We start from the raw sequence: 8,626 nt of genomic DNA, 5'->3' as shown, positions 1-8,626 counted from the left end.
CCTCTTTCGGAAAGGGACAAAAACCCGTGTTTCCGGTTCGGTTTTTTCGTCCGGTTTTTTCGTGAAAAAAGTTCGTCAAAACCTATCAACATGGGATCTAGTTTTGAAGATCTCGACGCGAGGAATCCAATAGCGAAAGCGGTTCGAGATTTGGACGCACGGTTTAAGAGATAAAACATTTTGAATAAACAAATTTACAAAAAAAGGAAAACTTCCAGGTTGCGACAAGTGGCGCACATGCAACGCGCCACTTGTCGCAACCTGAGTAAGTTGGAGTGATCTCCGCAAGGAGTACTTCTTAATTAGTGATTTCGATAGAGTTTACACGAAAAAAAGGTATAAATAGAGTTACGTGTGTTTTAGTGAAAATCTATTAGTATTGGGTTTAATTAGCCTCCGAGCCCGAAGGGAACAAAGCCTTTTCCCATATGGTGGTGTGTGCGTGTCGTACCTAGCCGGCTGGGTCGAAATACCCTCGTCCGATCGGCAAACCGGAATCAAACCTAAACTCGAAACCGGCAGATCGCATCGCATCGCCGCCGACGGTTTAGACGATGGCCAACCGCGACCGGCTGTTCGACCTCCCCGACTACCTCCTCCGGTGCATCCTCCGCTTCGCCCCAGCCAAGGAGGCCGCCTCCACGACCGCGCTCTCGCGGCGCTGGCGCACGCCGCTCTGGCGCTCCTCGGGCGCCGTAAACTTCCAGACGCGCGTCCAGGACTACGAGTACCGCGACCGCTATGGCGGTTATCGTGAAGAACACAAGGCCCTCTTCTTCTCCCGCCGCGACGCCTTCCTCTCCACGGCCGTGGCGGCGCTCGACGGCGCCCAGCACGTCACGAGGCTCACCTTGCGCCTCGAGTCCGAGCGCGAGCGCGACAAACCGGTCGACGAGTTCCTGCACCATGAGAGCAAGTACAATAAGGTGATGTAGGCAGACTGTAAGACATTAAATATTATATTCTTGCTTACTTGGAAGAGAGAGAAGAGGAGAAAGAAGAGAAGCGGACTACTAGTTAATAGCTGGCTGCAGCACGTGCTTCTAGATACTTTGTGAGAGAGTGGGATGGGTCATGTATCAATAAAGTAGTACTCCCTCCGTAAACTAATATAAGAGTGTTTAGATCACTACTTTAGTAATCTAAACGCTCTTATATTAGTTTACAAAAGGAGTACATATTTATATCTAGCTATTGTATTTGTTGGCTATAAGCTTGACTATATGTGACATGGCAACATCATATAGCCAGCAGCTGGCTATATTATTAACCATGCTCTGATGAAGACAACCGGAGGTGGTCCGACCGGGACCACCACATGATCGCCGTCTTGCTCTCCCACCAGGCGGTGCGTTGCATCGAGGAGCTCCCGTTCGTCACCAATGACTGGAGCAGCGACACGTACCACGGCGGCGAGATCTGCTGCTAGAATCGGGTGGGTGTATACACCCTCACCCTGGACTCCCTGCTGTCCAATAATCTCCACATGCTCGATCTCACCAACTGCTCGGGACTCTACATGCCGACCCACGCCGCCGCGGTCATGCTCCCACGGCTATCATCGCTACGACTCCGGCACTGCACCCAGTACCTTGAATCTCTTTAGAAAGTCATCGACGTCGCGCCGACACTCACCGTGGTCCGCCTTGAGTCCGTCCTTATCAAAGTGACAGACGACGCGACTTCACAATGCGACGCCGCCCCGGATTGGGGCTACGACGGTCTCCCGGCCCCCAAACAGGCTGCACGCTGCCGCCTCCGATGCCCAGCAGCCATTGTGCTCGCGCTCGAGGGCTGCAAGTGGGAGGAGGATGAGAACCTGAGGCGCCGCCGTCACCACGGATACTACGCCGATGACAAGACCACACCCCTCATCGCGGTGGAGATCGACTCACCGAGGCTGCGTCGCTTCCGGTACATGGGGCTTCTCCGGCCATTCACATTCAATCCGCAGCCACCGAAGTTGGACCAGGTGCACCTGCATTTTTTCCCGGGAAAAAAGAGGAACATGGATCCATGCGGCAACCTTGAAACCTTCTGGCGATTCGTTGGGAGCTTCACCAGCACCAAGAAGATGAATCTACGGCTGAACCACCTTGAGGATGTGGCCGTGCTCAACGAGGCGAGGCGGGTCGAGCTCCTGCCGGCCTTCCGCCGCCTTGAGTACCTCGAGCTGGAAGGGGTGCATAGGGGGAGAGGCAAGACAGCGGCGGCAGCCATCACAAACCTGCTCCGCTGTAGCAATGCACTCCATGACCTCAGGATCAACCTCACCACGGATAACGAGGATGCCTACAAACAAGAATGGTACATTACTGAATTCTTGGAGTGGAAATTTCAACACGACCGCAACAAGTCCATGGATCGTTTCGACCGTTGTGACGATTCCTTTTCTTCGGAAGGAGATGGAGAAACCATCAGTGTTGCCTATGACGATGTACCTGAAATCCCAGGCTTGAGCCGACGCTCCTTCGAATGCTTGCAGAGCTCGCTGAGGAGAGTGGCCTTGCAATTCTGGCCGGAGATGTCCAACTGTCTCGGTATGAAGCTCGTCAAATTCTTCGCTAAGAATGCAACGGTTCTTGAAGAAATGCACATCGATGCTGGAAACGGAAAGTTATGCGAGCATGTGAATCACAAGATTGAAACATGGATCACCCATTCATCCAAAAGCAGAAAGTTAGGAGGCCCACGCTTTATGATCTTACCCCTCAAGAGATGATGACTCTACAAAGAATGCGAGAATTTTGATATGTTATTAGAGGTAGTACTGTTTTTCCCTAAGAAGGATTCTTTTTGATATTGTTTGTTTTAAGGTTGCTTATCACATACACCATGTGGTTACTAAGAAGGAATTGTTATTTCCTAGGAGCTGGAGGTGGCAACAACGTGGTGGCACGGTAATTCAGTGTCTTATACAGAGTGCTAGTCAATATTTGACCGAAATCAATGAAAAGGAAGAATATAGCAACTGCACGTCTTTGTTCTACCCTGCTATCAATACAAAATCGCAAGTTCCAAAAATATATACTATATGCGTGATGGAGACTTTGACGACCACTTGTAATTAGTTAGAAGACTCTCATCATCTGACAATCATAGGTCAACTGCCAACCTCTTAACTATGTACATAAACATATTACTTTTCACTCTCATTGCGCATGCAATTTGGATGGGTGGATGGACACGCAATTGGTTTAAAAGTGCACAAGTTGTTTCTGCCAGCAAAGACTGAGTCCTTTGTCAACTCTTCTGTCGATAGAACCTACTATAGTTGAGGCTTCACAATCTACCGAAGGTTTGATGCGGGAAACCTATCTTAATTTTAATTTTACATTTGCACCAAGATGCGAATTTATTTTGCAACTAGTTGCGTGGAACTGATTGCAAGTTCGAAATTCTTCTTAGAGTGGGAGCGCGTGTCGTTATTTGGTCGCCGCGTCCATTGCGTTCGTCGCTCTACTGCTGCCACACCATCGCGGTCCGTGCGGATGGGTGCTTGATTTAGGCCAGACGGGGCTGGATCTGCCGGTGACCTTGCGGGCTTCTTGGTCAGTAATATTTTGGGGATGTGTGTTTTGGCGGGAAAACCCTAGGACCAGCTTACTGGTTGGGGCAGCAGCGTTACGTTGAGATTTTAAGGTGGATCTCAAGGTACGGATGGAGTGGTTAGGGAGACTTCTATGAGAATTTACTCCTTAATTATTGGCTTCATTGCTCAGCCACGTCTGTGTGGTGAAATCCTAGCTATAGATTTCCATCGCAAGATCAGGGTGCTGTTCTACTCAAATAATATGGTGCCCTTTTCAGTAGTACTACTAGGCTGCTAGCAATAATAATTCTGCAGTTCCCACATTTTGAGTGGTTACTGAATCCACTCTCTGTGTCTCTCATCTTCTTCATGTCCTAGGAGCTGGCCGACACGCTAATTCAGTATCTTACGGTACTAGTCAATAATTGCACAATGTCAATGAAAAATAAGAATATGCTCCAAAAAATATGTGTGTGATCGAGGATACGCGTGGATTCTTCCATATAACTACTGTGTTGCCTCTCCATCTAACCAACACATATATGTTTGAATTAGGGACTGAGACTTTGGTGCCTGATTTTAATCAGCTGGTGGATGATCGAGCAACAAACTAAAATATGCACGTACATACATATATGAATTTTTTTTTGCGGGAAATAAATATATGAATTTTCTCTCTGTGCAACTTGTATGCAGGGGCGGCGGGGATTTTTAATCAGCTGTGTATCCGTTAGAAAATACCTTTCAGCCGAACAAGTCATTTGTCAACTCGAGAGGATTCATTGTATACTTCATCAGCGCATGTTATTGGTCACAACAAACTTATGTTAATCTTAACATACATGTGACGGTTGGTCATCATCATGCTGCTGACGGTTGGAACTCATCATGCTGCTGTTTGGAAGGATAGATGGAAACAAACACCACTGGTGTAGGAATCAAAAAGCTATTTCCGTCTCAAGAACTAGTCATTTAACCAAATCGCGACAAAGGTTTTTTGGAGTTGCGCATTTTTTGCAGGTTATCCGCACAGTTTCATATTGGATCCTTCCTCCTACTAGTGGAACAGTGGATACATACGGATTTTGGACGCAATTGTCTGATGGCGGCCGGTTATACCGGCTATTTTCCGCTAGGGCGTGGGTGGCACATTTTATACTTCAAATAAATGTGCAATAAAATTCGGTTGTGTGCATCACTTGGTTGCAGAGACCGGGATATATGCCCACCTTTTCAAAGAAACCTGTAAATTGCTTCAGTTTTCATTCATGCTTATCTTATTTATGGACTACGAGGACGGACGGGCACATGCATTATTGGTTTAGAAACCGTCAAAAGAACAAATCCCTTACAACCTCTGCTTTATAAGAACTTCCCGTACGCTTCATATACGCAACCATTACACAAACTTAAGTTAACGCTAGCTAGCATTTTCAGTCCTGTGACCACCATGGCTCGGCCAGCAGCAAGAAGAGCTAGCGGCGTGGTCGCCATGACGCTGCTGCTGCTCCTGCTCCTGCCGGCGCCTGCCTTGTCTGTGGCGGGGGCGGTGGTGGGGGTAATCGTCCGCTCGCCTATGATGAAAAGGATCGCGAGCATCATCGTCAAGGAGGTAGCAAGCGCCGGCGCGTCCGCCCTCACCAAGGCCCTCCGCAGCTCCAACAAGGGCGGCCAGCTGGGCTCCGATGCTGCGGACGACGCCGGCATCATACTCTACCACGTCACCGTCGGGCAACAGACTTTCTCCGGCGTGGTCGACATCTCCAACGACTTTTTCTGGTGCAGTGCCCGCCCGCTCCGGCGCAAGTGCTCTTCGCGGTCCCCTGCCTGAGCGACACGTGCTCCAGCGTGCTCAGGAAGACCACTAACGACGACTGCATCGACACAACCAGCAGCTGCCTGTACGCTTACGGGTCACCCGACGATGGCAGCTACAGCACCGGCTACCTCGGCTATGAGCAGTTCACCTTCGGTGCTGGGACCGGGACGTCGCCCGTCTCCGGGAGCGTGGTGTTCGGCTGCAGCACCCAGAACACAGCGAGGGACGGTGCCATTGGGTTCAGCAAGGGCCCCCTCTCCATCCTGTCACAGCTGCACATCACCAGGTTCTGATTCTATGTTGAGAGAAAAAAAACTACCAACGTCATCATTATTATGTGACATTATATACGTTATAAGATATATAAGAGAGAGAAAAAACTATCAAAATCATTCTAGATGTTGATATATACTATTGATAAAACTTGGTCAAACTTTATAAAAGTTTTTGAAATAAAGGTTGTCATTACAAGAGCTTCAATCCAGTTAGTAATGTAAAAACACTCTTATATTATATTATGGGACCGAGGGGGTAATTTTGAATCATGATTTGTGCATGCATCTGCAGGTTCTCCTACTTCCTGACACCCGACGACTCCAAGAGCTCGAGCTCCACCAGCGTGGTCCTCCTGGGCGACCAAGCCGTGCCGCAGACTAAACATAGCCGCTCCACACCATTGCTAAAGAGCAACGTGTACCAGGACTTGTACTACGTTAAGCTCACCGGAATAAAGGTTGACGGTGAGTCGCTAAAAGGCATCCCGGACCGAGCGTTCGACTTCGCGGCGGATGGCAAGTCCGGTGGGGTGGCCCTGAGCACCACCATCGCCCTCACCTGGCTCCAGAGTGACGCCTACTATGCCGTGAAGCAAGCGCTAATGAGCAAGATAGACTCACCGGCCGTGAAAAGCAATAATGAGTTGGACCTGTGCTACGACACCAACTCTGTGGCCAAGCTCAAGTTCCCCAAGATAACTCTGGTATTTGATGGAGTAGACTCACCCGGGATGGACCTCACAACGGTGCACTACTTCTACAAGGACACCAACACCGGGTTCCAGTGCCTCACCATGCTGCCGATGCCCAAGGATTATCCTTTAGGTTCCATCCTAGGTAGCATGCTGCAGGCGGGCACCAACATGATCTACGACATCGGTGGCCGGCAGCTGACCTTCGAGAAGGCGGTGGCGGCGGCCCCACCGGTGCCACTCATGGCGATAGTCTCTCTCCTTGCGTGGGTGCTCCTCTTCTAGCTAGATAGTGTGTCAGCTCTCAATCCTCCTGACTTAAATGCTACCAAGTGTTGGGGCCCTTAGCTAGTAGTACAAAACTGTAAGCGTAAAGCTAATTAAGGTTGTGTTGATAGAAAATATGCAGATATATATTCTTGCTTAGGCCGGCCATGATAGTAAGACTAGGTGCGTGTTTACGTATGGTTGAATAAGGACATAATGAATTCAAATGTCCATGTAAGATGCTTGCGTTAAGATATGAGTATATATATTGTCAACATATTATCACAGCATGTTTGTGAAACATGATGGTGCATAAACCGGCCTCCCCACCAATCCAAGAAAAAGAGGGGATATGGATGATTTACTTTGATTGTCTTCATTTAGATGTTGTTCATCACCAATCTAGGAAATGAATTCATTTTTTGATGCAGGTTGTCGCAGTCTTCACTATTTGACCAACGAGGGAGAGGGGCGAGTTGGGACAAAGGTTGAGAAAACACTAAGCGGAGATAAATAGAATAGTTTTGCTAGAACTCATCTAGATGAGATATAATTTGGTCTCATTCACCTTTCTAGCCATTGGATGTGATGGTATAAGATGCGTGTGTGCTGACCTGGGTTGTATATGTTTTTGTTTTCAAAGTGAATGAGACCAAATTATATCTCATCTAGATGAGTTCTAGGCACTCCCTAGATAGAAAAGCCTACTAGGGATGAACCCAACAACAAGTACCTGTTGGTCAAGTCTTTGGATCCCAATGGTATGTTTCTTGTAGTATTATATTGCATGATGTGTATTGAGATTTGTGTGTACCTGATGGCCTACAGTTATTGAATTTGTTTGAAATCAACTCTGACGAGGTTTCGTTAAAAAAAGAGGACTTGTTTCATATGGAGTACTATGTGTGCCAAGAGGAAGGAACACACGTCCCTACCAGGAGACGACCTGTCTCGCTCCTTGTTTATGCGTCTCGACCGGTGGCATCCAGCTCTATTGGTTATAGGGGAATCAACCCCTTCTGTTATTCTTACATAAAAAATGCTAAACACACGGACTATTACAGGCTATTATGGACTCTTTCCAACTAATTAAACTTGCCCCCCTGATATTCAGCTAGGGTGGGTCCCTCACTTTGATTTACAACCAATCAAAGAAGCCCATCTCAGCCTCTCAGTGAACCCTGTAAAAGAGATGCCTGTGTGTGTAGCATTGTTGTTCCTACATTAATGTAGTGGGGAAGATGAACGAAGTGGAAGAAGAAGGATGCAGCCGACGTTTCTGGCCGACGCATGCACGACACGAGCTAATCACCGTTAGATGAAATCCCTTTATAAATAAGGAACGTGAGATCTTAGCATCGTCCATGTGACGTCCATAAAACATCGTGTGTGAAGCTATTCCGAAGAAGAAGAGATAGAGTTCGGAGAGTTAATTGGGGACATTGACTTGGCCATATTACTGCAGCCAAAGAGCTGGTTAGGCAACTATTTCATCGACGTAGACCGCGCAAATGTTGAGCTTGCACGATGTGATGGACGGAAAACCATCGCCCCCCTGCCGGCACGGTGAGAAAAGAGTTGCCCGGGGCACCGCCACGGTACTCCAAAGATCGAAGATCTGTCGGATCGACGGTGACTGTGGCAAGCTTGTGGCAGCACCGGAGGGTAAGCCCGCGGAGACGCGTGTTGTCGAGAAGGGAGAGCGTGGTCACCGTGGTGCAGCCCTCGAGCATCAAATCCGCTAGGAATGTGCACGCGGAGATGAGCCTCTGCACGTGTTCCTCCTCGTCGGGGACGTGGGTGAGGTGGAGAGCCCCGAGCGTCAGTAGGCAGAGCCTGCAGGAGGCAAGACAGTGTTATCGCAATGCGGTTGAGGAGAAGAGCTGCCCGGGAACGGTGTACACTGCAGGCGGCAGCTGCCAGTATTGTGGAGCCAACTCGTCGGTGCTAGAGGCGACACCGTCGTTGTCATCGATAGCCTCAGGGGCAACGGGAGTCTTGCCGACGTCCTCGTCTCAGCTAGCAGCGTGGTCCTTGTCAT

General features: G+C 48.9%; 1 pseudogene; it reads left to right on the top strand.

Annotated features, from left to right (window-relative positions):
• The first annotated feature begins 4,980 nt into the window (after window positions 1–4,980).
• LOC119282116 lies at window positions 4,981–6,831 on the top strand (annotated as a pseudogene).
• The last annotated feature ends 1,795 nt before the right edge of the window (window positions 6,832–8,626 follow it).

Source organism: Triticum dicoccoides, chromosome 3B (assembly GCF_002162155.2).
Source record: "Triticum dicoccoides isolate Atlit2015 ecotype Zavitan chromosome 3B, WEW_v2.0, whole genome shotgun sequence".
Classification (NCBI taxonomy): Eukaryota; Viridiplantae; Streptophyta; class Magnoliopsida; order Poales; family Poaceae; genus Triticum; species Triticum dicoccoides.
The sequence above is the reverse complement of the archived record's forward strand: the minus strand, read 5'-3'. Positions and strand labels throughout refer to the sequence as shown.